Source organism: Ailuropoda melanoleuca, chromosome 7, assembly GCF_002007445.2.
Source record: "Ailuropoda melanoleuca isolate Jingjing chromosome 7, ASM200744v2, whole genome shotgun sequence".
Taxonomy (NCBI): domain Eukaryota; kingdom Metazoa; phylum Chordata; class Mammalia; order Carnivora; family Ursidae; genus Ailuropoda; species Ailuropoda melanoleuca.
In genome coordinates, this window is record NC_048224.1 from 37,919,788 (window position 1) to 37,947,342 (window position 27,555).

Below are 27,555 nucleotides of genomic sequence, written 5' to 3' on the forward strand. Positions count from 1 at the left end.
CCCCGCCGGAACTGCCGAAGAGGAGGAAGCCAGGAGGCGGCAGTCTGAGGAGGATGAGTTCAGAGTCAAACAACTGGAAGATAACATCCAGAGGTAGGTGGTTCCCAGCGTACCCCCTTACCCCCCCCATCCCCCTCGTGCTGGGGTCTTACAGTGCAGTAACCGCTACTGTCCTCTAGGGGGTCCCCTCCCAGTGCCGGCCCCTTCTGTCAGAGCTTGGGAATTCTCTTCCTAAAAACAGAGTACCTTGGTATTGTTTACACGTTTCCAAATAAACCCGAGTTATGACTCTGAGTACTAATTACTGTACTGGACTGTCATTCGGTACAGTGATGTTTTCCTGGAGCAGTGAGGTGCTGGAAGCAGCTTGCCCCTTCACTAAATGCCCACCTTTTGAGTTCTCCCACCAGCTTTTGTCTTTTTCCTCCTGTGAGTCAAGCTGTTAGCTGTTATTGCTGCTGTAGTGGGTCTATTTCCTACATTTGATCAATCTGAACTGGGGAAAAGGTAGCCAGGGGTCTTAGAACTATAGACGTGCCGAATGAGGGCACCACTGTGAGTTCCGTGCCTGCGCTCTAAAAATTAACTTTGCACTGTCTGCTTGCGCTGCTCAGAGGGTGAGTTGGGTTCCTTTATGGTTCTCAACCAGGTTCCGGACATTTCTGTCTAGGAGATAAGTGACCCTCCTGTGGCCAGTGGTTGGCTAGGTTCACACAGGAGCAAAAACATAGGTTTCACTTGAAAATTGTACTCATACCAAGTCCCAGTTCCCAAGACACCTAGCCAGAGATAGGAGATGGAAGGTAGTGATCAGAGATGCCTTAAAACCCAGTCTCCCCCTCCATCCCATCCCACCAAACCCCGCCTCAAATCTCAGCCTCAAGAGCTCCATCTCTTTCTCCTGGGGGTGCAAGCTCGTTTAGAATACAAAGGGTAAGAGCTACCTCGTTACCAGCCTTTATACCCTAGCGTGAATGAGGACTGTGAGAGTCCCTGGGGACTCCAGTAGTGTCACCAGAGGAAAAAGCACACTGGCCGTAAGCCCTAAAGGCCTGGGTCCCTATTTGCTTGGGCCCTAATGTCCCTTGAAGGGTTCTCAAGAGCAGTTGAGCTAAATTTTGCTTATGGGGGAAATTCACTAAGAAAAAGTGTATACGTGATGTGCATGTGTGCACACACCTACATGTATGTGAATATGTATACATGTGTATATACACGTAAATATATGTGAATATGTTACACATGTGTGTATATACACACACTTTTTTATTTTTAGCATACAAAGGGTAAAGGCTTAACTATTACTAGCCATTTTAGATGGACAGATAGATAGATCTGTATATTTCATTAGATGAAGAAAATCTTTTTTTTTTTTTAAAGATTTTATTTATTTATTAGATAGAGATAGAGACAGCCAGCGAGAGAGGGAACACAAGCGGGGGGAGTGGGAGAGGAAGAAGCAGGCTCATAGCAGAAGAGCCTGACGTGGGGCTCGATCCCATAATGCCGGGATCACGCCCTGAGCTGAAGGCAGACGCTTAACCGCTGTGCCACCCAGGCGCCCCTAGATGAAGAAAATCTTAGTCCCAGAAATACGGCATCAAGCCCTGTGAAGACAAGTACCTCTAGAAAGTAGGAAAGGTCTTCCTGTTAGAAGCCCAGAAGGTAGAAGGGGGAAGGGGCAGGAGCAAGGCACTCAGAGTCTGAGCCTCGGGAGTTCTCTCCTTGGAAGTGGCTCAGCTGGCTGTGTTTTAGACAAGATGACAGAGCCAAGGATTATTGGAAATATTGACAACCAGTCGGGGAGGAAAAGGCCACTCGGAGAAGCAGTTTGACAGGAAATCTCAGCAGTGGCACCATGCTGCTTTCCGCTTTAGGTGACAGTGGGTATAGTCCAGCAGCATCGCTTCGTCCTTACTCTTTTTAAGAGTTCCATCATTTTCCTGTCTCGTTCTCACTGGCTTTAGATACTCGCCGCAGACAGGCCCGGTGCAAAGCAGAAGCTCCACAACTATTTGTTGAATGAAGAACTGGGACCGGGCACGCCACATGTCAGGGGAGCCCTGCCTGGCAGACGAGGCCTGAAAGATTATTCTCCAGGCTAACTTGGCAAAGTCCTGGGAGCCAAGTGGCCTGAGCACAGTCTATTCACTACCTCAGATGTGAGGGGAGACAGTGTACACACTGAAGGGCAGAAAATTTTGTTTAAAATCATTTTTCAAACACTGGATATGTTTTCTCACTGAGCCTGACCTGTTCACTCACTTCATCCATTAGGTGTTAGAGATGGAAGGAAGAAAGGATTCGGACAATAGGATAAAATTAGTTCTATGACCTTTTCTGTTTTTTTTTTTAATGGCCTTAGAAAATGTGGTCTTCCCACTAAATTGGCAGTTTCGCTGTGGCTTGCGTCCAGATATGCCATTACCGTGGCCTCACAGGTGGTAACCCTTACCTGTGGGAGGAGCCATCGCATGGAGGGAGAGTCTTAAATCGAGACTCAGTTTTGGCTAAATTGACCCCCGGAGTGAGGTGTAAGAGTTAGGGGCTGGTTTAGTGTTCTTGTGGGTGTCACCATATTCAGAAAAAGAAGGGAAATCTCTTTTTATCTGTTGAGTCAGCAGAATAAAGAGCTCCCTCATGTACGCAGGCAATGTCTTAGAGCCCATCGAAGAGACAGATAGCCAAGCCAGAAGGAAAGAAATGATAGCAGCCTAAAATGGCGGGGATACACGAGCTTAGGCCTGGATTCGGGGGGCATTTCTTTCTGCCAATGTCATGGCTCCGCTGGGCAGTGGCCGTTTGCTGCAGGATGAGCTGTGTTCCCTGGAGCTGCTTTTCTGTAGGAGCAGGGCTGCGGGTGGGCATCATTTCTTCCTCAGGGCCTCTGGAGGGAGGAATTTCTTCGTACCCTGGAAGTCAGTTTCTGCTTCTCCTCATCTTACCTGCGACTTCTCTTTTGGAACAGTTAGCGTCTTTAAGTTCCAGTGCCAAGGGAAGAAAGGAGCTTTCCTGCCTCTTCCCTTGAAGGACACTGAGCCACCTAAGCTGCTTTCCTTAGTCAGGCATGGTTTAGTTCGCTCTCACGGTCCTGTAACCACTTGAACAGCCCTAAAGGCTCATTGGAAGCACGGGCGTCCTGCAGTCTTACAGCCTGCGTGGATGGGCCATTCTGGCTCTGCTCATTTTGGCTGAGCTCAGCTAAGGGACTCCAAGACTTAGGTTGGACAAGTCTGCGCTTTCTTCCCGCTGCACTAATGAGCTAACCATGACTGTTTCCTTTTATGGCAATGGCAGAGGAGCAAGAAGACTGAGAGGAAACAGAACTGCCCATAAGCCATTAGCTACAGCAAGACATGTCCACCCCCAAAACCAAGACAGGGAGACAATTGACCTTTAGTAGAGGGAACTTCAGAATTGTATGGCACAGGGCACAGATACAGGGAAGGGGGAGAACGGGGGCTAATAATTCACTCTTCCAGAAGTGTGATCGTTCAAGAGACAACTGCAAGCATTAGGGAAAGTATAGAAAAGCGAATTCACGAGGAGGAAGAGGAGCTAAAACAACCTGAGAATTCAGAAGGACAGGGAGAAGAGAATGAGAGAAAACAGGAATGGCTTTGAGATCAAATTCAGAACCTGGTCTTTATGTAATAGGAGTCCCGGAAATTGGCTACAGATCAAATGCAGAAGAACCATTAAATAAAGGAATTCTAAAGGAATCTTGCTTGGTTTGAAGCAGAATATCAATCTTTAGATCTTTAGATTTGAATCCACTAATCTAAGTCACTCCTGAGTAGTAAAATAAATTCTCCTAAAGAGATATGCATGGGGTGCCTGGGTGGCCCAGTTGGTTAAGTGTTTGACTCTTGATTTCAGCTCAGGTCATGATCTCAGGGTTGTGAAATCGAACCGTGTGTCGGCCTCCACGCTGTGTGTGGAGCCTGCTTAAGATTCTCTCTCTCCCTCTCCCTCTGTCCTGCCCCCCCATTCATTCTCTCTCTCTCTAAAAAATCTAAAAAAAAAAAAAGATATGCGAACTGTTTTCATACCATAAGGTATATTAGGACAGTTGTGCCCTGAAGGTATTTTAGTCCCTCCTGGTGAACCAAGAGTAGCTTGAAGAACCTGAAGGAGCAGTAGAGAACAGTAATCAAAGAGCAGGGAGAATGTGTACAAGGAAAGATTAAAGGAAAGGGAAATCTGTGTCGTTTAAGTTTGGAAAAAGAAAAGGTAATAGCGCCCTAACTCGGAATCTCAGTGTAGGTAGGATTTAGCCCATGTTTTAATTCTTTATGTCTGAATATTGAATTAATATTAATTAATATTAATTAATTCTTGAAGTCTGAATATAAGAAAGACTACAAATAAAGCATAAGAATTTGCGCTTAAACACATCTCTTTCCCTAGATACGTTCAGGAAGACAGAACATGACCATCTTTCCATTTCTGAGTCTAAAATTCTTTATAGTGCCAGGAGTCATACAACAAATTCCAGGTGTCCAGGCAGGTTTTTTTTTACCAAAGTGTTATTTGTAAATTGGTGGTTGTTTGGAACTAAGAATGTTGTCTCTTATCCAAGACTGTTATACGTGGTGCTTAGATTTTGAGGGCAGCACATAAGGAGGGACGGAGGGAGGGACAAAGGAACTAGACTATTAAGTCCTTGGCATTACAATCACCTGGGAAGCTTTTTTTAAAAATATAGATTCCCAGGACTTATTCCAGAAAATTTGGATTCAGTGACCCACGTGAGGAGCCCTAGAATTGATTTTTTTAAGAGTGCTTCTCATCATCTGTGCGAATCACAGTCAGGTGCAAGAAAGATTGCTATAGGGGCGCCTGGGTGGCTCAGTCATTAAGCGTCTGCCTTCGGCTCAGGGCGTGATCCCAGGTTCCTGGGATCGAGCCCCACGTCAGGCTCCTCCGCTGGGAGCCTGCTTCTTCCTCTCCCACTCCCCCTGCTTGTGTTCCTTCTCTCGCTGGCTGTCTCTTTCTGTCAAATAAATAAATAAAATCTTAAAAAAAAAAGAAAGATTGCTATAAATGGAAAAAGAATAGACCACAAATAAAATGTAATTAAGAGCACAGTAGCACTGCCGTGATTACATCACAGCAGTGGGAAAGGAAGGAGAGGACTGGTCCCTACAGTGAATAACAGATGGTCATTTTTTTTTTTTTGTACAACTTTTCCCTGGGCAATTTCAGGATAACCCAGTCTATTGGTTATATTCTCGGCTCTCTAGAAAGGAAAAGTAAAACAGGCTAAATATGGTCAGCATTGTTGAAAGCAAAATATCTCTCTTTCTTTTAATTTCAAATGTCACATCTTCTGTATGCTTTATTTCCTATTGGGGTAACATATTGAGAAAGCCCAAAGGATTGTTTCTGCTTGGGCCCATGGTCAACCACTGTCCATGTTGTCACTGTGTGTGATGGGTCCCAGGGACCACGTGTGGACTCACATTTATACTCTTGGAGACTTCTGGCAATTAGATCCACGCTAGCCTTGTCAACTTCACATCTGCTCCGGTCAGCAAGTCTTGCTGCTTGCCCTATGATTTTCCCACTTAAGATTCTCTTTCTAATTTCATCAGGTTTTATTCATACGCTTGAAATAGAGTGTTCTGGTGCTCACTTCGGCAGTGCATACACTGAAAGTGGAATGATCCAGAGAAGATTAACATGGCCCCGGCGCAAGGATGACACGCAAATTCATGAAGCTTTGAAATATAGTGTTCTTAACTTTCTCTGACTAGTGAGAAATATGGGAGAAGTGTGTTTCCCCCATCTTGGAATTACCCCAGTGGAGATGAGAAACTTCAGGGAGTAGTAAATGAAACTGGGACAAGCTGTTGTAAAGCCAGGGTATTAATTCTAGCTCTGTTGTTGTCTTGCTGTGTGACTCTGGGCAAGGCTCTCATTCCTCTGGTCTCGGTTTCCTCATCTTTTTAGTGAGGAGTCTCTCAGGATCTTCCAGCTCTGGTATTCTAAGAGTCTCGAATTTGGGAAGTTGAATAGAGATCCCTTTTCTGAGCAAATATACCTGTGCCGAGAAATGCTACTGTTGTAAAAGGAAGTGCTTTTGGAGACAGGCCAGAATTGGGGAAAGAGGTGAAGTTCTCAGGAGACAAAAGCCCCATGTGTGAATCACTGACTCATCACCTCAATGACTAATTCATCTGATCAGCTGTCAGTTCTAAAAGATGTCCCACCAAATACTGACTGGATAAAATATTGAAGTCCCAGCTGCTAACCTAGAGAGGGGTGTTGCAGCTTTTCCAAAAGAAAGTTCAAGATGCAAGTGGACTGGCTCATTTCTGCTTCTGAATTAAGATTCTTGGAGTGCTTCCATTGGTCTCTGATGGATACCAGAATTCACTTAGTTTTCCACATTCTTAAGAAGCTCAAAGCAGAGGACTGGAGACATTAGGCAGAAGCATGTGTGTGTTATATGATGGGATTTTGGCAACCAGCAGGATGACAGCCATCCACAAATAACTGTTCTAGAAAAGGCAACCACAGAAATGTTCATTGGAATCACAAAGGACACTTGCTTGGGATTAATTCTGTCCTTCATACTTGCTATTTTTGAGTCCATGATGCACCGTTCTTCTGAAGCAGGGTACAGAGCTGTCCACATCTGTGCACTCCGAGCCCTCAGCCCCGCCCCGCCCCACACAGCCACATCTGGCAATCCAGCCCTGTTCTCCTCCTCGTTCTCTGTGTTATACTATAAACCATGTAGTGATAGAGAGGCATCGCTATACCATCTAATATTCATTGGTCCCTTACTTGCTTCCGGGTCCCTACCTTTTTGGCCTCCACTTAATTCATTAATTTTCTTGTTTTTATCCTCATAATACTCCCATGAAACAGTGGTGATGACGGTGATGCCCATAATACAGTTGGGGGAACTGAGGCTTAGAAGATAAAGTAACTTGTTGCCCCAAACAACCCCATTAATAAGTGGAAAAGTGAGGGGCTGTCTCTGTTGGTAGGTAGAGCATGTGACTCTTGATCTCAGGGTCATGAGTTCAAGCGCCATGTTGGAGTAGACCTTACTTTAAAACAACAACAACAACAAGAAAAGAGTGAAAAAGTGATATTTCAACTGGGCTCCATCTAACTCCAAAGCTCGTTCTCAAAAATCTGAACAAAAGTTATTTTAGGGGCGCCTGGGTGGCTCAGTCGTTAAGCGTCTGCCTTCGGCTCAGGGCCTTCGGCTCAGGGCGTGATCCCAGAGTCCTGGGATCGAGCCCCGCATCAGGCTCCTCCGCTGGAAGCCTGCTTCTTCCTCTCCCACTCCCCCTATTTGTGTTCCCTCTCTCCCTGGCTGTCTTTCTCTCTGTCAAATTAAAAAAAAAAAATCTAAAAAAATTTTTAAAAAGTTATTTTAAGTTCAAAATTTTTGAGACATGTGATGTCTTTGTCACACTGAAATCACACTGAAGTTCACCTCATGATGACAGGTGGATACTCCTCCCTCCTTAGCCCCCCACTGTCTCCTCAGGAAGCAGTGTAGCAAATGTGCCAGACCCCAGAGGGGCTGGGCTTGGGGCCATTGAGAGTGGTCACGTGGCTCCGGAGGCTGCCCCTTCAGGTTCTGCCTGGAAGTGCAGGCTCCGTTTTCGGCTTGGTTCCTTGGTCTCTTTCTGAGCCCTTCACTCCTGAGTGCTCTTTCTTGGCTGTATAGAGCCCAAGTCTTTGCTGCAAACAGTACGTAATGATGGAAGAAGCTCCCGGCATACTGATGAGGAACCCGACCTTGGAGTCTGACACGGTTTGAGCCCTAGTTCTGTATTTACAAGTTGTTTCATCTTAGACACAATATAACTATCCGGACTTGAGTCGGGTACCCTGGCAATAGCGATGCCCATCTTGAAGAGTTGTGCAGATCACATGCTTTGGTGAAGTGCCAAGTACAGTAGGTTGTCAGTAGGTAAGAGTAGTGCTTTTGTTGTTGCTTTCTCCTCCGTGCTTCTGGAACAGGGTTTCTCAATAGCGGCACTATTGACATTTGGGCTGGAGAATTATTTGTTGTGGGGGGCCGTCCTGCATGTTGCAGGATCTTGAGCAGAGTCCCTGGCCTCTACCCAGGAGATGCCGATAATGCCCTCACACCCCCCATCTGTCAATCAGAAACATCTTCAAGCATTGCTAAATGTCCCCTGGGGCCAAAATAGCCCCCAGCCGAGAACCATTACGCTTTAGTCTGGAATTACAGGTGTTGATACTAAGATAAGATCACCCCATCAAGTAACTACAGAACCGGAAGCCTAAAAAGATGTATGTGGCACAAAAACAAGAGAGAACACATGCTGGCATGGATATGGAGAAAAGGAAACCCTTGTGCACTGTTGGTGGGATTGTAAATTGGTAGAAAACAGTATGGAGGTTACTCAGGATATTGAAAATAGAACTACCAAATGATCCAGTGGTTCCACTTCTGGGAATATATCCAAAGGATATGAAAACACTAACTCAAAAAGATATCACACCGGGGTGCCTTGGTGGCTCAGTCGGTTAAGCGTCCAACTCTTGATTTTGGCTCAGATCATGATCTCAGGGCTGTGAGATCGAGCCCCCCATGGAGCCTGCTTAAGATTCTCCCTCTTCCCCTCCTTCTGCCCCTCCCAACCCCCTCCATCTGCTTGTGTTCACAAGCACTCCCTCTCTCTTAAAAAAAGATACCTGTACCCCCATGTTCATAGCAGCACTATTTATAATAGCCAAGACATGGAAACAACCTAAGAATCCATCGATGGATGAATGGGTAAAGAAGATGTGATAAATATATATGGAATATATATGGAATATGATTCCACAATGGAATATTATTCAGCCATAAAAAATGAAGAAATCCTACCTTTTGTGACAACATAGGTAGACCTTGAGGACATTATGCTAAGTGAAATAAGTCGGAGAAAGACAAATGCTGTATAATCTCACTTATATGTGGAATCTTAAAACAAACAAGCAAACAAAAAACAGCCAAAACAAAAAAACCCCAAAACTCGTCAGAAAAGAGATTAGGCTTGTGGTTCTCAGAGGCGGAGGGTGGGGAAGAAGGGGAAGTGGGAGGAGGGTGGTGCAAAGGGACAAACTTGCAGTAAATCAGTACTGGGATCTAGTGTAGACATGATGCCCACAGCTGGTACTGCTGGCGGATATACAGGGAAGTTGTTAGGAGAGTAGATCCCGAAAGTTCTCATCGCAAGGAGAAATAGTTTTCCTTTTTTTCTTCTTTCTTTTCTATCGTTTGAGAAGATGGACATTAGCAGAACCTTTTGGGATGATCATTTCACAATATATGTAAATCAGCCATCCTGCGGTACACCTGAGGCTCATACAGTGACATATGTCAACTATTTCTCAATAAAACTGGGGGGAAAGATTTATGAAGATAACACTCATGATTTTCAGTGCAGGGCTTGTAGTATAAGGCTTCTCTCAAGCACTGAACCATGAAAGTCAGTTCTGAGTTAAAAAGAAATGATGGCTTTTTTCTTCTTTCTTTCTTTCTTTCTGCATCCAATGCTGCAGTGATTTTGCAAAAGCAGTGATTTTATGATAGCTCATAAAACCACAGAATCATAGAGTATACATAACGGAGGTGTAATCTGGATCAACTCCTGTCTGACACTCGAATTTGCAATGAACCCAGTGAGTGGGAGCCCATACAGAGTCTCTCCCTGAGGCTGAAAATGACAGGGACCTCACTCCCTCACAGAGTAACTCCCAAGTCCACATTGAAACAACCCTCACTCTTACAGAGGATCCTTTGGGGTGAAAGTGATGTTCCCTGCAGTTTCCACCGGTTCTCTGGTCCCTGCTTTCTGGGACCACATAGAAAAGGCCCTCTTCACAGACTCTAAAATGTGAATGCTTATGGTTTGTGGTCCATTCTGGAAGCTGGGACAGGTCAGGGAGGAAGCACTGTTCTCTTGCATTCAGCACGTCAGCATCGCCTGTGTGTGTCTTAGTGGGAGTGGTGGAAACGCCTATTTCCAGGAGCCTGCTATGAGATCCTAAGCGTCTTGCCTTCTTCGGGTTTTGTGGGCTCTGTCATAATTGCCTCATTATTGGTCAGGTAAACTGGGTTTAAAGTATCCATAATTAAGAATATAATGGAAGAGTTTTGTCCACACACTGAGACCACATAAGAGACACATTTGGGGAACGCTTTCATTTTCCAGCCCTTAGAACAATTGCTATAATTGTAGAAATTGTGCAAATTCAACTATCTTGTGAGCTGGCCCCAGGCTTTTTGGCCTATGAATGTCATGCCTCAGGTCTCCCCTCTACAAAAAGTTTCCCCTCTGAAAATTGTATTTTTCTGCCCCTATAGCTGGTAATATGGTCACTTGTAACCTCCCTATGTTCTTGATGAAACAAAGACATCAAGTGTCCCATTGATATTTTCCTCCACGGTTTTCACCAGTTGTGCGTGGTGGGGGCAGTGGATGGTCTCTCAGATCCTTTTCAGCAAGGACAGTCTGTGATCTTACACCCTGGAGTCATGACCGTGGAGCCTGGGGGCTGTGGCCTGGCGGCGCTGGGGGGACAAGCAGGCTCTGACCAGGGCGGGAAGCAGATATGTGTAGGCAGGCCAGTTTGATACTCCACAGCCGGGGCCTGGAGCCAAGTCAATCTCCTAGGCACACCCCCCCTTTGTAGCCCCTTCTTTTCATGTCTGAGGCCCCAGAGAAGAGTTCAGTGGGACCAGAGGCTGCTTGACACTTGTCATGGCAAGTCCTGTGTCCACTGGCCCTGCCAGTTTCTCCTTTCCTCACCTCCACACTCGACCTCGCCACTGCAGCAATGGGAGATCAGTGCACAGACCCACTCCCATTCTAAGGTTCCAGTTCCCTAGCAAACCCATGCCAGGATCTGTGAGGAAACATCCCCCTTCTTTCTCCCACCCTGAAAGCAACTTCTGCTGTCAGGGACTCTTTGGCTCTCTTCCCCGCAGTGTACGCAGCAGCAGTGGGGACTTTAGGCCAGGGGAGAGGGGAGGGGTGCACAGTCCTAGGGGAGTTAGGCTGGGGCACATCTATGAGGAGGGATTTGCCTACATCCTCCTTCCTGTCCCTTTTTTGAGAACCTATGTTTAGCCCATTTGGAGCACATGTGCAGTTATATTTGCAAAATGAATAATTCAGGTTTACTGTGCTCATGGATTCTTTTTTTTTATGGAAGTATGGTTGATACACATGTCACATTAGTTTCAGGGGTACGACATGGTGATTCAGCTTCTCGATGCCTTATGCTCTGCTCACCTCAAGTGTAGCTGCCGTCTGTCACCATACAGCACTATGGCAGCTCCGTTGACTATATTCCCTGTGCTGTGCCTTTTGTTTTCACGACTTAGTCTTTCCATAACTGGGAGCCTGTGTCTCCTACGCCCCTTCGCCCATTTTTCCCATCCCCCCCACCCCTTCCCTCTGGCCACCATCACTTTGTTCTCTGTATTGATGGGTCTACTTCTGCTCTTTGTTTGTTTGTATTGTGCCCTTGGATTCTATGTCAGGAATTTGAGCAGAGAACAGTGGGGATGACTTGTCTCTGCTCCACACATGTGCTTCAGCTGGGAAGACGCAAATGGGTGGGGGTGACTCAGGGATCTGCACGCTGAAATCACGCAGGGACTTCTTCACTTGCATGTCTAAGGCCTGAGCTAGAGTGACTCAAAGGCTGGGACTCATGTCCAAGACCCCTCCCCAGGCTTGGCCTTCTTAGCACACGGCAGCTGGGCTCTGACAGGGAGCACCCCAAGAGGGAGTGTCTGGGGAGCAAGCATGGCAAGGGACCCAGCTGGAAGCTGCAAGATGTCTTCTGTCTTGGCTCCTCGGAAGTCTCATAGCATCACCTTTGCTGTATCTTCCTGGTTTCACCTGAGCCACTAAGGCCAGCTCAGACTCGGGGAGAGGAAGATTAGACTCTACTCCTTCTTCCTTTTTTTTTTAAGAGAACATTCTTCAACTAACATCTTTCATGAAGATAGAAGTGTTTTCTTTTTTATATTCTTTATTTATATTCCATTTTTGTTAACATATAGTGTACTATTAGTTTCAGGGGTAGAATTTAGTGATTCATCATTTGCATATAACACCCAGTGCTCATTATATCAAGTGCCCATCACCCAGTTATCCCTTCCCACCACCTGCCTCCCCTCCAGCAACCCTGTTTGTTTCCTAGAGTTCAGTGTCTCTTATGGTTTGTCCCCTCTCTGTTTTCATCTTATTTATTTTTCCTTTCCTTCCCCTATGTTCATCTGTTTTGTTTCTTAAATTCCACATATGAGTGAAGTCATATGGTATTTGTCCTCCTCTGACTGACTTATTTCACTTAGCATAATGCCCTCTAGTTCCATCCATGTTGTTGCAAATGGCAAGATTTCATTAGACTCTATTTCTTGATGGCAGTGGGCCACCACTTGGAAAGACACAGGGTGAATTCCAGCCTGCTTTGCTCCCTCAGCCGGTGTCCTTGGGCAGAAACAAGCTGTATGACCATGTACAGTGGCCCTGCCCTCTTCTGGGTCTGCACACAACTCCTTGTTGGTCATGAAGGTATTCCCAGTCTCCCCCATTCTCTCATGATCTTGGATAAGTCCAGACGAGATGGACATGAAGCTTTTTATAGGCAGCTGGGGAACACAGAATTATACATGGGAACCATCAATTGCACAATTGTGGGAAAGGTCTGACCATGGAAGTTCAAAAAGGGTCTAGAGGAGCATATGAGGGGAGGGGCACTTCACGGTTAGGTTAGGGAGTGCAGGTAAGACTTCCTGGAGAAGGAGATATTTGAGGAGGAATGCTTTTCAGCTGTTAGATAAGTAGGTTTTTTCTTTTTCCATTCCATTCCACCCCATTCCATTCCATTCCATTGATTCTTAGCTGGGATGTAAATTCTATGAGAACAAGGACTTATTGGTTACCCCGTGTTAGTTTTCTGAGGCTGCTGTAACAAATTACCACAAACTTGGTGGCTTAAGACAATGGAAAGTTATTTGCTCAAGTTCTAAAGGCCAGAAGTCCAAAATCAAGGTGTCTTCGGGGCTTTGCTCCCTATAAAAACTCTAGGGGAGGGTCCTTCCTTGCCTCGTTCAGCTTCTGTAGGCTCCGGGTGAGCCTTGGCTTGTGGCTGCGTCCCTCCCGTCCCTGCCTCTGTCTTCATCATTATAGGGTCCATCCAGAAGTATCAGATGAGCTCATCTCAAAATCCTTAAATTAATTGCATCTGCAGTGACCCTTTTTTCCAGATAAGGTCACATTCTCAGATTCCAGGGGCTACGGTGTGGACCTATCTTTCTGGGGGGCACCATTCAACACACTACACCCACTATGTGCATCCCAAGTGCCTAGAATACTGCACAATGCCTAGCAGGTTGCTCAATAAATATTTTTCAATTGAATTGATCTGCACCAGCCTTAAATCATCCATAGGATTGTCATGCAATTCAAAACCAACATTTCCATGTGGAGACGATATAGAGCTGTGGTTTGGGGTACAAGCATCAACATTACACTTGCTGGGTTCAAGTTCTTGAACCTCCTCCCCTTGCTGCCTGTGAAATCTTAGGCAAGTTCCTCTAGCTTCTCTCTACTTCAGTTTCTTTCCTCTTCTACAAAAATGAGATAATAATAATGAGATGAAAGTTCTTGGGTAGTGGTGGTGGTTAAATTAATATATGCAGAGTGCTTAGAAGGATCTAGGACTTGGTCCCCAGTAGACTCTAGCCTTTATTATAAAAATGAAACAGTGGTGTGACAGTGTACCATATGTAAATAATCCCAATTGTTTGATTGCGCCAGACCCCCTCTCCACTTTCAGAAACAGCTGAGAGGGATGCCACTCCCCTAAGCTTAGCTGTTTCAGAGGTCAGCTGCCACCGACATAGGAATCCAGCGGTGATTGGAAGCACCAGCTCTCCCTGCTGACAGGTCCAGGGCAGTGGCGGGAAGGGGGGCTGCGAGCACAACCCTGAAAGTGGAGTGACTGTTGCCTTACAAGCGTGAGAAGCAGCTTCTGTCTGCAGGGCAGCTGCCCGCCTCCCGGCTCTCGCCTCTCGCCTCTGGCCTCTCACCTCTCGCCTCTCGCCTCTCGGGTTCCCTCTTGCTCTGTGACCAGCTCTTGCCTATTACCCTGAGGCCCTCAGCAGGAATTCCAGGGCTGCTCAGCCTGCCCAGGAGCTGTCAGCTACAGTGGAGGATGATAAAGAACAACTCCAAGGGCAGAAGAAGTAGGACAATATGATAGATGGATTTGAGAAGAATCCAGATCAGTTGTGGGGCAGACCAGGTTGAATAGGATGAGAGGCGGGAGTTATCTCAGCAGGTTATTAAAAAAAATAAATGAAAGGTACTTTGTGCTTTCCAGGTGCTTATTTTAAAAAAAATCGGGGCACCAGGGTGCTGCAGTCCAATAAGTGTCCGACTCTTGGTTTCGGCTCAGGTCAAGATCTCGTGGTTGTGAGATCGAGCCCCGCGTTGGGCTCCGCACTCAGTGGGGAGTCTGCTTGAGATTCTCTCCCTCTCCCTTTGCCTCTCCCACTCATGCATACCCGTGGTGTCTGTCTGTAAAATAAATAAATAAATCTTTAAAAAGAAAAAAATCATCTAGTTGTCTGAGTGATGCCCTCCTCAGGTCCTTCGGAGACTTGCTTTGTTAGAGAAAAATGGCTAAACCCAGTGTTGTTCAAAGTATGGTCCATGGGCTGTTTCTTGTCAGACAACTGTTCATTCCCAGTCTATGACAAGGGAACGACAGAAATTGCCAGTTTGGAAACTTTAATAGCAATTTGACATTGCCATGGCAACAGGGCGGGTGACCGGTGGACCTGTCTCACCACACAGACCGGTTTGGGTGTTGCCTCAGTCCCGTGGTGAGCGGCAGGCGTCGTGAGCCAGGTGCGAGTACTGGTGTGTGAGAGGTTGGGGGTAAAACCCTAGTCCCTGACCACAGGGAGGCTGAGAAGTTCTGCCCCAACCCAGATGGCAGAGAGATGATGAGCCTCCAAACCACATGTTTGACTCAATAGTTAAATATTGCCCTTGTCGTCTTTGTGCATCATTTATCTTTCGATTTAGAGAAGAACTTGGAAAGTCCTTAGAATAGCCCCTCCCGACACTTCTCACCTTAAAGGTGAAGAACTTGAGGCCAGGGCAGACCACAGGGCTCTCAGAATGACCCAGCCCGCGGGTGACCTAGAACTACACCCAGGTCCCCGGGGCTCTTTCAAAGCTGCCGCTCATTTCCCGTAGCCAATGCAAAAGCAAATTTCAGCCCCTAACAAGGAATCACAAAGTCCAAATTAACACCCCAGAGTGATATGGTTTTCTCAGGTGCAGCCGGTTTACAAACACAACTCAGGCCTTCCGTACAGGGTCACCGGCTGTGCTGTGGTCTGCTCTGTTAAAGCAAAGGACGGGAATCTAAGACACTGACATTTTAATATTAGCCACACAAATGTCTTGGTTTGTGATCTTGAGAAAATCAGTTAATGTCCCAGCTGATTCTGTAAGTAGGAAGAACAATAAAATTTGCTTTCCTTGGGGACATCCTAGGATTTTTTTGTCAGGCTATTAAAAGAAGGCTAGAGAGATGGTTTGGTCTGGGAAGGCAGAAGTAAACTTGGCTCTTGATTCTGTAAGATTCTCCATGGTTTAAATAAATCATGTGGAGCCGGGGGGAGACCCTTAGCAATTGGCTTGTTCAGCCCTCTGCCCTCAGGTAGGACTGCACTTCACCATTTCTAAGTGATGCACGTTTCTCCTATTTTTCAAGAAGGGAAAGGAGGTTGTACAGTTAAGTGGCTTTTCCTCAGGCCAGTGCTGCCATGGTCACGATAATATTAATGGAGTCAGGCAGGGAGGAAGTATGGCTTCCTCAAGGCACAGTCCCTACAGGTGGAGAGTCAGAAGGGATGTCCTCATATCTCAAGGATGGCGGCGCTTGGGTTCTCAGTATGTCCTATGTCGAGTGGAGGCCGATGCAGTTCTGGTAAAGAGCATTATTAAGATGTCCTCAGGCTTTTCTTCAGATGGTATAATTTTACTGGCTTTCAAACGCCCTAACTGGAATTTTCCCCAGCCAACTTTTGCTTCACTTAGTAATTAGCTCCAAGTTCTTTTTGCCACTCCTTAGATGGGAATCCCATGCTAATAACAGGTGATGTGGATTTTCCACAAGGTTTAAATATTCACCTCTCAACCTTTCAGCACAGGGCACTGAGGCCACCCTGGCATCCTTCACAGGAGACAGAGTGGTGTGGGGACAACAGCAAACATTCTCACTGGTTTCGAACCTTCACTTCCCCACCTGTGATGGCCTCGGACTAGTTACTTAATATTTTTGTATCTCAGTTTCCTCATCTATAAAATGGAAATATTTGTAGCATATACTTTGAGAATTGTGAGGATCAAATAAGTTAGCACATGTAAAATGCTCAAAATAACATCTAGCAGTGATGGTAGCTGGCATTATCTATCATGACCCAAAGCCTGTGTTTGCTTCAAGCAAAATGGAAGGATTCTCAGAACAAGAATTTTCACTGTCCATTTATTAAAGGGTTTTTTTTTTAAAAGATTTTATTTACTTATTTGACAGAGAGAGAGACAGCCAACGAGAGAGGGAACACAAGCAGGGGGAGTGGGAGAGGAAGCAGGCTCCTGGCGGAGCAGGGAGCCCGATGCAGGGCTCAATCCCAGGACCCTGGGATCCGGCCCTGAGCCAAAGGTAGACGCTTAACAACTGAGCCACCCAGATGCCCCTAGAGGGGGTTTAATTTGATTTTCAGTTCTGTTCCAAGTCATACTCATTGTGTTCAATATAGAAAAGAAGTATAGATACCCAGTTGTGGTTTCTTCTTGGGAAAGGGAGTGGTAATGATTCCACGTTGCCATTGTAACGGTAACCTTTGTGCCTCACCCTGCTCACCTCTCACCAAAATTCCACTGTGTTTGCTACCAGCTCATTCATAAGACAGTGGGTGTAGAGGGGTCCACTTACTGTTTACGTGAAGTGTCCTTTAATCACTGGAGTATGGGAATTTGCATTAAAATAAATTAGAGGTAATTGCATTAACAAAACAAAAAGATTGTGATGTGATAGGGTGAAATATAATTTACTTACATGTTCTATGAAATCTATCTGTGGCTGTCTCCTATCTCTAAAGAGAGTTCATATAGATACACCTTTAAAAAAAAGAATTTAGACAAAGAGGTCACATAAGCAGTGGTACCCTACTTCCTCTGCAACAATTACATCTTCGTACCTTCCCCAGGACATAGCAATATATCAGGGTCAAGCTCCCAATATTCCAAGTAAAAGTACAATTTCACCTATGCACGCCAAGGTGCGTACACACTCCTGTTCTTCAGGTTTTCTTTCCATACCATTTTAGAGAGGAGGACACAAAGCTCAAAAGTCGTCTCTTTCTGAGCTATTTGAAGACACATTTTGCAGAGCACTAAATTCATGGTTCTGCTTTTAAATATGTTAGAACTATCTTTTGCCTAGACTCGTTTGTGTTCATCTTCATAGAAGCCAATAAGTGTTTCCTTTATTAGGATGGACTCAACATTGCTTGTTGAATTATTGTACCTTTTAAAAGTCCATCAAGAGACTGAATTTTAGGAGTCTTGGTGAAAACAGGACAGTCCGTGTGAAAGAGCCTACAATGTGTAGCTGATTTGGAACAGCCATTTCTGAGTGGTATCACCTGTTCCTGTGGCTTTTGAAATGCATTCTTTCATCCCACTTTTTCCCCCCTTGGCTTTCCATAGAGCCACCCACCTCCTGCCTGTATCCATTTGGATCTCCCCCAAACATCTAATACTCAACATGTCAAAAATTGAACTATTTACTTTCTCAAATTTGTTCCCTCTCTTTGGTTCTTTGTTTCATTGAAAAGCACCACTGTGCCCCCAGTTACTCAAATCTAAAACCAGGACAGCATCCTCAACTCCTCTCCCTCACTTGACCCCATATCTATTCAGTAATTTTATATCACAGATATTTCTAGAATCCTTCCACTCTTTTCTGTGCCCACCGCCATGACACTAGCCCAGGTCACCACTATCTTTCACGTGGATTGCTGCAACACTCTCTCACCCTGTCTCTCTGCCTCTGGCATTGTGTCCTTCTAACCCACACTCTACCCAGCCACCAGAAGTATCTTGCAGAATTTATACCTGATGGCAGCACTCTCAGTTTAGAAACCTTCACCCATTCCCCTTGGACTTTAAGATAAAGTCCAAACTCCTTAATATGGCTTAGACAGCCATTTATGATATGGCCTCTGCCTACTTCTCCAGGCTTATCTCCCATAATTGCCTCCTCTTCCTTTCATTGCTGGCCGCCCCAGTACTCTCTGCAGTTCCTTGGAGGTACCAAGCTCTCTCCGGGTAAAGTTCTTTATACATGCTGTCCCTTCTGCCAGGAACACTCTTCAGCTCCTCTTTAACTTAGCTAACTCCTACTAACCCCTCAGGCCTCAGTTAAGACACTACTTTCCCTGAGCCCTGAAGACTAGTTCAGTGTCTCCCATAGGCATTTTTAGCCCAGAACTTACTGTATCAGAGCACACGTGAAGTTGTTTTTTCACTCTATTCTCCTCCAGCTTCGGCTTCCTGGAGGCAGAGTGTAGTGTTTACTTTTGTATTCACAGATCCTAGCGCACTGCCTCCAACAAAGGGCTTCCACTTATATTTACTGGAAGGAGGAATAAAAGAATGAAGGTAGTAAAGTGATCCACCCACAGTTACTCTGAAAATAAGTCCTAGTAATATTTCTCTCTGCACAGGTATTTCCAACTGCAACTTGGGCCTTTGTCTCTATTCCTTTGATTAACATGTGATCATGACACAAACTAAAGGAAGGAGACTATTTTCTTGACAAGGCTTTCATTTAACTAGAAGTATGGACAAGTATAGCCGTGAACAAACATTTGCACTCACGACTGATTGCTCTACAGTGGTCGACATTAAAGATTATTAAATACATGTTCCTTGAGCATCATACCTAGCAGTGGTAAGATGTTGGAATTATAGAAAAGAATAAAGAGTCCTTTCCTCTGCCTTTATGAATCTGACAGGCTAGGTGCCTGATGGATGGTATATGTACATGACAGGTGCTAGGATACGTCATAACCTGTTCTCAGGATAGTAGATGTTCAGAGGAAGGAATGATCATTGAAGGCTTTAGGATTTGGGCTTTCACTCAGTGGGATTTTGAAGACTGATGCATGCATTCAACAAACTTACTGAATGTTTATGATCGAGGCCAAGCTAAGTTGGAGATAGACAAATGAAGATAGACACAATTGCTACCCTCAAGAGATTTGTAATCCACTCAGTTATAATAGAAGACAACTCTTCAAAGTCCCTTAACTTTGGGTATTCAGAGATCTCCAGAAGCTTCTAGACTTAGGTTTCTATTGGTCTGGAGTCCCATCATTTGATGTTAGAAGGTCCCCTTCCAAGAAATATTTATCACCCAGAGAGTGTTAACTTTGACTCTAGACAGTACATTATGGTACTAACCCAGAACCATTAATACCTGAATATTATAAAGCAGTCATGGTTCCACTTCTGAAAAACAAAAGATACTAGGTCAAATTTAATGTGCCTCAATTCAATAGAAAGAAATTCCAGGCTCGTAGGAAACAAGCTATGGAGGCTGTGTTGGGATGTGCACTGAATGGCCACCCTTGAGATGGAGCAAATGCTCATGGATATCATTAGATATAAGCAGACTGGAAAATGGGGGCCCTTCCTTGACCGCAGTGAGGCCTTGGCCCCATTCAGCCTCACATCAGGTCCCAGCTCAAGAGCTGGGCTTGAGCTCCTGGATGATGCAATCATTAAAGACCATGGCCGAAGGCCTGCTGGAATAAGAGCTTAACTGGCAAGGTCAGCTGGTTGTCATGGACGCTCCATTTTGACCAAGCTCATTTGGCTCTTCACAGCTCAGCCACCTGTTGTAAACAGCTGAAGGGGCCCTGGCTCCATTTGGAGGTTGTCACTATCTCTGGTATGTTGTCCCTCCCTGGGAAGAGAAGGGTGTGTGGAAATGGGGAGGACAGTAAACAGTTGCTTCTCTCACAGAGTCACTCTCTTTGTCAGAAGCAACGGTCCAGGCATGGCCAGTCATGGGTGGTCCTTCTGCATAGGATCTGCCATCTCTTTGAAGACAGGAGAGTCGCAGACCTAAATAGAAGCAGCTCTGCAGAAAAGACTAGAATAGCAGGCTGGAACCAGATCACAGAGGGCTTGAAATGCTAAGCTGAGGGATTTAGAATTTATTCTAGAAGCCGTGGAGCAGGATTGAAAGTTTCAGAGCAGGGGAGTTGTAATAAACCCAGTGGTGGAAGTGGGATGCTGGCTCAGTGCTACAACTAGACAAAGAGAGGGATGGGCGAGTCAAGGGTAGACTGGGAACCAACTGGGCAGGCGGCCAGTATAGGCTGAATTGAGCAGGATAGAAGAAGACAGTCCACCAACAGAGGATGGACCAGGACACAGAGCACAAATAAAACAGGTCACTCAACAGTCCCGTACTCCTCACTCACACCTGGGCCAGAGAAGACATGGCAGAGGCCGGCCAGGGCTCTAGAGAATTCCCAGGGAGAGGCATTGCTGCACTGTGAAGGCAAACTTCCAACCTTGGAACCACTTCTAGCCCAGCTCAGGTGTGCATTTTTTTCTTTTTTAGTCTCAACAATATCTTAGGTCTGAATAGAGTTCTACCAGGACTTCTAATCAGGGGTTCCTCTTCCCCCCTCTGGGTTCCAAAGGCTGAGGAGGGGTTTATTACTGAAGCCATGAAAAGAGTATGTTCTTCAGCATCGACTGACCTTGGTCTGAGTCTCAGCTCTGTACCTCATTAATTGCATGGGCCCTTGGGCAAGATACTTAACCCATCTGTAAAGCAGGAATCAGTAACAGGTATCTCATTTGGCAGTTGTGAGGCTTAATAACTTAGTTAATATATGTAAAGTGTCTAATCAGTGCTGGCCACAGAATGGGTTCCCAGCTCCTGTTGGTATCCTTTTGTCTTTCTCTTCTTACAGTACAGAGTTTGTCTTCCACGGATCCTGTTTCTCTCTAGCCAGAGGCAGAGCCATGACAGGAGGGATGTCATCAGAACAGTGGCATCTTTCATTATGAAGTCAGTTCAGCCATACCTCATGTTACTTGGCACTGGCTCCCAGAAAGACTGTAGAGTGAATTACCATGTTAATGCAGTAAAGCAACTGGCTACCCCAGGTGGAGTCCTGCTTGTAGTCCTTTGTTCAGTGAGATATGTCATCTTTGAGTTCTTTTATACACATTGATTCTGCCAAGTTGAATTCATCTACGGGTGGAGTGCATCTGTAAACTTACCTAGCTACTCAGCCACTCCTTCAGCGAGCACTCACGGTTGAAGGCCCTATGACCTCATCGCAGAGTCTGGTTGTCTCTCCCCAGATTCTCACTGGGCCCCAGGCCCTGGCTGGACTTAGAAATTCAAGATGCATATGACCAGTTAGCTCTGGGTGGAACTCTCCGTCCAGAAGAGAACACAGCTATACCCTTACCCTGGCCCCAGTGAGAGGAGGACTTGGGGGAGCAAGTGTGGACACAAGTGTAGGCCCCCCCTCAATTCCACAGATAGCCAGGGTCTACATTGTGCAGGTCCTTCTGTTGGGTATTGGGGTTCCTGAGATGACACAGGCTCAACCTCTGTACTTGGAACTTCACAGACTTCATGAACCCTTTCTTGTGCTTGACCTCATGGACTAGACTAGTGTCATTCCTGGCCCTGGTCACTGGGTTACCAGATGTACGGATGAAAAAGCTGCTCCTTAAGAGAAATGCTGCACTCCCTAAGGAAAGGGCCAGGACACACAGATGTGGAGAAGTGTGCTAAGACAGCCTCAGAGAGGGAGCAGCCCTGCAGGGCCTCACTGCTGCTTTGCAGAAGTGGGAAGAGCCATGGGCCTTGGGGTCCATGTCTCCCCAGTGCCTGGCCTTCAGTGGAAGGGAGGACAGTGTGCTGGGAGGGGTTGATATATTGAGATTTCTATTCCCAAATAAGCACACAGTACCAGATCTCCAGAATGACAGCAGTCTCCTCCTAGAAGCTTTATCTAAATTCTCGAACATACTACCTTCGTTTGTGGACTATGACTAATACCTGCCACTAGATGGCCCCCCGTGTACACACAAGCCTTTTCCACAAAGCGACCTTAAAGTAGATTTTTCTGGATTTTTTTTTTAAACATGTACACACACGTACACACAGACACAAAATCTTAACTTTCACCATCTTTGAAGCTGATAACCAATTCATTAATTTTCCTTTTAACATTCAAATGATGGAACTGACATTCTCTGGAAAATTGGTTTAACAAAAAATCTTTGGGTGTTCCTGGATCCTCTAGGCCATAAACTACATGATTAAGAAAGAAGTTGGATTTGAATCTGTTCTATTAAATAGTATGTTTTGGTTTGTCTTCTAAAGTAATCCAGGTAGTGTTTAACAGAATAGTCTTTAAGTTCAATTTTTTAAAAAATAATTTTTACTTTAAGCAATAATCTTTAAGTTCAATTTTTTTTTAAATAATGCTTGTTTACTCCCTGGTAGGAAGTATTCTGAGATATTTTAAATATTAACTTATTTAATCTTCATAGCGTAAATAGCTGTTCTGTATACATCATTATAACCATCCTGTAGACAAGGGAACTGAGACTAAAAAAATTGGGGAGCTTACTCTGTGTTTCAACCAGGAATTGCCAGGCTAATTGAAATCCTGATCCTGCTCATTTGCACTGTGTCCTGCTGCCTCCCACTGGTCTAGAACAATCGGGAGGCGCTTAGCAGAAATCCAGTTGTGGCATGAAAGATACCAGAATTCTGATTTCTCTTTTTTCCTTCCTTTCAATTTTCTTATCGAAAACATAGAAATAAAACAATCTCTAATTGCTGTGAAGGGAATGTGTGTATTACACAAATATCTGCTATTGTTATTATGGGGATATTTGGGGTTTTGTGGGAATGTAGAACTCTCATATGTGCCCAGGAGGTGTTTGGTCCTTCACTCACTCACACAAAAAGTATTTATTTTGAGATCTCCCACACCGAGGTGCCTGTGCTATTTCAGTGACAAATCTGGTCCACCCTGCACAGTTACAGTTGAGCATTGCAATGAAGTTTCCCTGTGCTTTCAGCAGGTAACCCTCCCTTAGCCTCAGGATCCAGAAATAATAGACAATGGTAGGAAAACTGCAGAGGTGGGACCACAGCTGAATAGGAAGATGGCCAGCACCATCTCTGCATAAGCCAAACCACCAGCAAGAAGCAGATGGGGTTTTTAAATCATTATTTTGGAACACAGTGTACTATTTCTGTATCCAAGAGTTTCCATTTCAAATGGCCAATCAGGTCATCTCTCTGACAGAGGGCTTCAACGAAAAAGCACAAGTCTCTGGATATATTTAAAGGGCATTCTTCTTCTTTGGACCTGGTGCAAGCCACTTTCGTGTTGCTCCTAAGAGCTTCTCCAATTTGGCTTAAGTCATGCTATCCGACCCAGGCTTTGATCCCTAGGTGTGAATCATTTTGTATCTGGAGGTTCTTTCTCATTGGCAGGCTCTTGGTATAAGGAAAATTCTGTTTTCCATCTGGGTTCGAAAACCAGCAGTAGACATCACTCTCATTTGACTTCTTAATACACTAGCTGTTGTAAAACAGAATTAGGGCTGATAAGTCCACAGGGATAAAGTTCATCAGAGAGAGTATTTGTAACTTTATGTGTAGTCCTCAAGTTTCTGTCTCAAAACCTCATGATATATGTGGGGTACCTGACTTTCTTTACCTTCTGTAGGGCCTCCTTGAGACATTGGCCCACACAGCAGCCTTAAGCCAGGTTTCTCAGAGCTCAGGCCAAGGAGACTCATCCTCCAAGGCCATTCCATCCCTACCTGCCCAGCTTTTGGGGCACCAGTGGGCACGCATGAGCCAGAGATGGCGGGGGTGTAGCTGTTTCTGCCTCAGAACCATCTGTGCCACTGGGGCCCCATAGGGCCTTCTTGATGGCATTTTGACAGAATGTCTATATTGTATATGTAAGAAAGTAAAATGACGGGGGGTGGTGTCAGAGGGACTCCTGTGAATGTGCCAAGGGAAACCAATAGTGCAGAACCACTTCGTACCTGCAGTCCACACAGGACGCTCCAGGAGGACAGCGTTCAGTGTTGACTCAGCCTCTCTGTATAAGGGAGAGGGAAGCCTCAGCATTTGCCCAGACCCGTGATGAGTGATGATCTATTAGTCTGTTACTCTGAGCCCTTTCCTGCTGCAGCCATCTGGGGGTCATGGTGCAGCTAATCAGCCTAAGGGCTGGTTTCCCTTAGAGGAACTCATGGGTTTGAGACCATTTCAGTCTTTGGAACTTCTTAAATTGGGGCCTCCAGGTTCAAATTCATTTCCTGGGCAACAGCGAACCATAGACCATCAAAAGGGACAGAAATGTCTGGCTTCAGCTGTATTTCCTCCCCTCCCCAAGATAGGAGCACTCTGATACCTCTAACAGTTGGGCAGTAACAAGGACGTGGGTAAGAGAGGGGTAGGCAGGAAAGTGAAGCCCAGAGTCTCACTAACGCATGCAAACTCTAGCCACTGGACCACCACAGTCTACTTTTGGGCATAGTTTCACAATTTGACGTGCCCATTTGTTTCAGCCCAGCCTGTGGAGTCACACCAATGCCAAAAAATTGATTTAGAAAGACCTTGATGCCATTGGAATGTAAACGTCCATAAGTGGAGCCCCTTTCTGCTTCCCGCAGTGGGTCTTGTCATCTCTTGCCTGGACAACCGCTCGTTGGTCTTTAGGCTTTCGTTCTGCAGCTCTTCTACGCGTCCACACCCATTCTCGCACAGCTGCCACGGTGATCTTTCCAGAACATAGCTGACCCAGGCACTCCCTTAAGACAGACAAATAGCAAGAAGCTTAAGTGGTTTTCTGTTGCCTTCAATATCAAATCTAAACCCCAGAGGTTGCATTCAAGCGTCATGTCATCTGGGACCCGACCCTCCCTGTCACCCTCTTCCCATCACGAGCACACTGGAGACATCCAGTCTGACAGAGGTCCTCACTCACTTGCTTGAACCCTCCTGGCACATCGAGCTCCTTTGTCCATGCTGTTGCCTTGGCCTGAAATGCCTTCTAAACACCTCTCTGCCTTGATACTTTTTCTCATCTCTCAGGGTCCCCCTGAAGTGTTCCAAAACCCTGAAATCCTGCCCTCCCTCCCCAGTCCCTCAGCAGTCAGGCTGTCTTCTTTGCATTCCCACTGTCTTGAGGAACTCCAGTTTGAGCTCTGCTGAGCACTGCTTTCTAATTGTTCATACACCTGCCTCCCCATCAGATGAGTTTTTTAAATGTAGAGACGAGGCAACTGTCACTGTGCCTAGCTCAACACATGCTTGATAAGCAGTGAGTGAATGATCCAGAATATTTCATACCTCCCATCCGAGGCCAGGGAGACCCAAACCCTGTGGTTTCTGCTCCAGCCAGCAACCACCCCTATTTTGATTTCAGACCCTTCTGTCCTGGCCGCGTGCTTGGTCTCAGAGTCTCATACGCCTCAGTCTGTAGCCATGACTGCAGCCCTGGCTCCTGAGAGGAAGGGGCAGGGTCCAGCGGCTGTGTCTCTGAGAACATGCCGGAGAACAATAGCAGGAAGTATGCGAGCGGGAAACAATCATCGGGCTCAGCCCATATGGAGGAGCTTCCTGATTGGCTTGATTTGTTCTGAGCAGGAACTCTTAGAATAACTTTGGAATTATCCCAGTGGGATGACCAGTTTCTCCACGGAGGGGAACTGTCACCTGGTAATATCAAGCATGGAAAACATGGTTACCGAAAACAAACAAACAAACAAGCAAAACTAACAAAACATAAGACGAAGTTCCCTTTAGGAAGACAGTTTGGCTTTGCCGAGTCTCCCAGCCGCTGCCACGGCTCCCTGGACTGCTCCTTCCGAAACTTTACTTGAGGCACAATTCCCCGTCACCTGTGCCTTCCAGATGGAGAGCATTTTCTCCTCTAAGGCTCAAAGGCCAGAGGTACTTTCTGTCCTTCGTTGGCCTGTCAGGCGGCTCGTGGAAACTCGGACTGTAGGTGGCCATAGGCAGCAGTGCCCCCTTTCAGACCCACATGCCTGTGGTAGACATTGATTGAGCACTGGCCGTGTACAAAGCACTCTTGTAGGCACCATGGGGGCCATACTAATACACCCGATGCTCTTTCTACTCTCGCAGAGCAGTGGTTTCCAAACCATGTTCCATTCTGTGGAGAGGCCCAGCCGAGGCATGGATGGGGTAGGGGAAGCAGGAGGGGCTCCCAGTCCACTCAGGCCTCAACCAGAGCCGATCTATTTGATCAAGATACTGGAAAAGAAAAGTCTACCCCGGAAAGAGGAAATACTGACAACCTCTGGCGTAGGAACGGTTTCATTTGCTCTTGGGCAGGACAGGGCAGCCTAATACCCTAGGCTCCAGCAACAGGCAGGCCTAAGTTTGGATCCCCGCTCTGCCCCTTCCTGGTGATGGGCCACAAGTTCCTGACCCTCTCTGAACCTCCAGTCGACCTCGATCTTCAGCTAAGTGCGGATTATAGTAATGGCTGCTAGGCAGATTGCAGAGAATTGAATAATGCTTACAAACAACTTAGCACATTGTCTGGCTTATGGTGCATGCCCCATAAACGTTAGCTATTTTTACCACTACTACTGTTGGACATTAAATCATTTTTTCTGATGAATGACTCCTTAAGATGCTAATTCAAGTATCTTGAAAGCTCCATCCGTCTCCTCAGAGTAACCTCCAATACAGACAACAGGCAAAAATGTGTTGATTATCTGCAGGTTGGGCATTGATAAGAGCTGTGACTGAAGCCATGTGGATATGCACATGCGCACACACGCACACACACACACGCGCACACACAAACACACTCTCTCAGGAGCTAGTGGGGAACTCTAACTCAGCAGGAAAGCTATCACAGAGTGCTGGATTTAGACACAAACAATGAGTAAACAGGGATTTAGATGAGAGGAATGTGCCACATAAACAATTTTCACAATCAGATATGAAAGCCCAGATGCTTCCTGCATGAAGGGCAAACCCAAAGAGAATCTGGGGTGAAACAAAGAGAACGCTGAGACTCTCCATCATCCTGGCCCAATTCCTGCATAGCTGTGTGTCCTCTACCTGCAGTTTTATGTAGGTGAGCCCCAGAGTAAATAAGAACAGTGCACTGCACATGCACACGCATGTTCACACGCACACACACACGCTCCACACACACACGCTCCACACACACACGCTCCACACACACACGCTCCACACACACACGCACCACACACACACACCACACACACACGCACCATACACACACACGCTCCACACACACACGCTCCACACACACACGCTCCACACACACACGCACCGTACACACACATGCTCCACACACACACGGTCCACACACACACACCACAC

The 27,555-nt window shown here is 46.0% G+C and overlaps 1 protein-coding gene and 1 non-coding gene across 2 annotated transcripts in view; both read left to right on the plus strand.

Annotated features, from left to right (window-relative positions):
• Window positions 1-6: 6 nt before the first annotated feature.
• LOC100480825 (A-kinase anchor protein 2) overlaps window positions 7-27,555 on the plus strand; it is a 241,415-nt gene continuing 213,866 nt past the window's right edge. The window contains 1 exon segment of the mRNA XM_034664240.1: window positions 7-93. The gene's annotated coding sequence lies outside the window, so the exon portion shown is untranslated.
• LOC117803254 lies at window positions 5,633-5,737 on the plus strand. Its single transcript, XR_004626942.1, has one exon. It is a non-coding gene; the product is annotated as a U6 spliceosomal RNA (small nuclear RNA).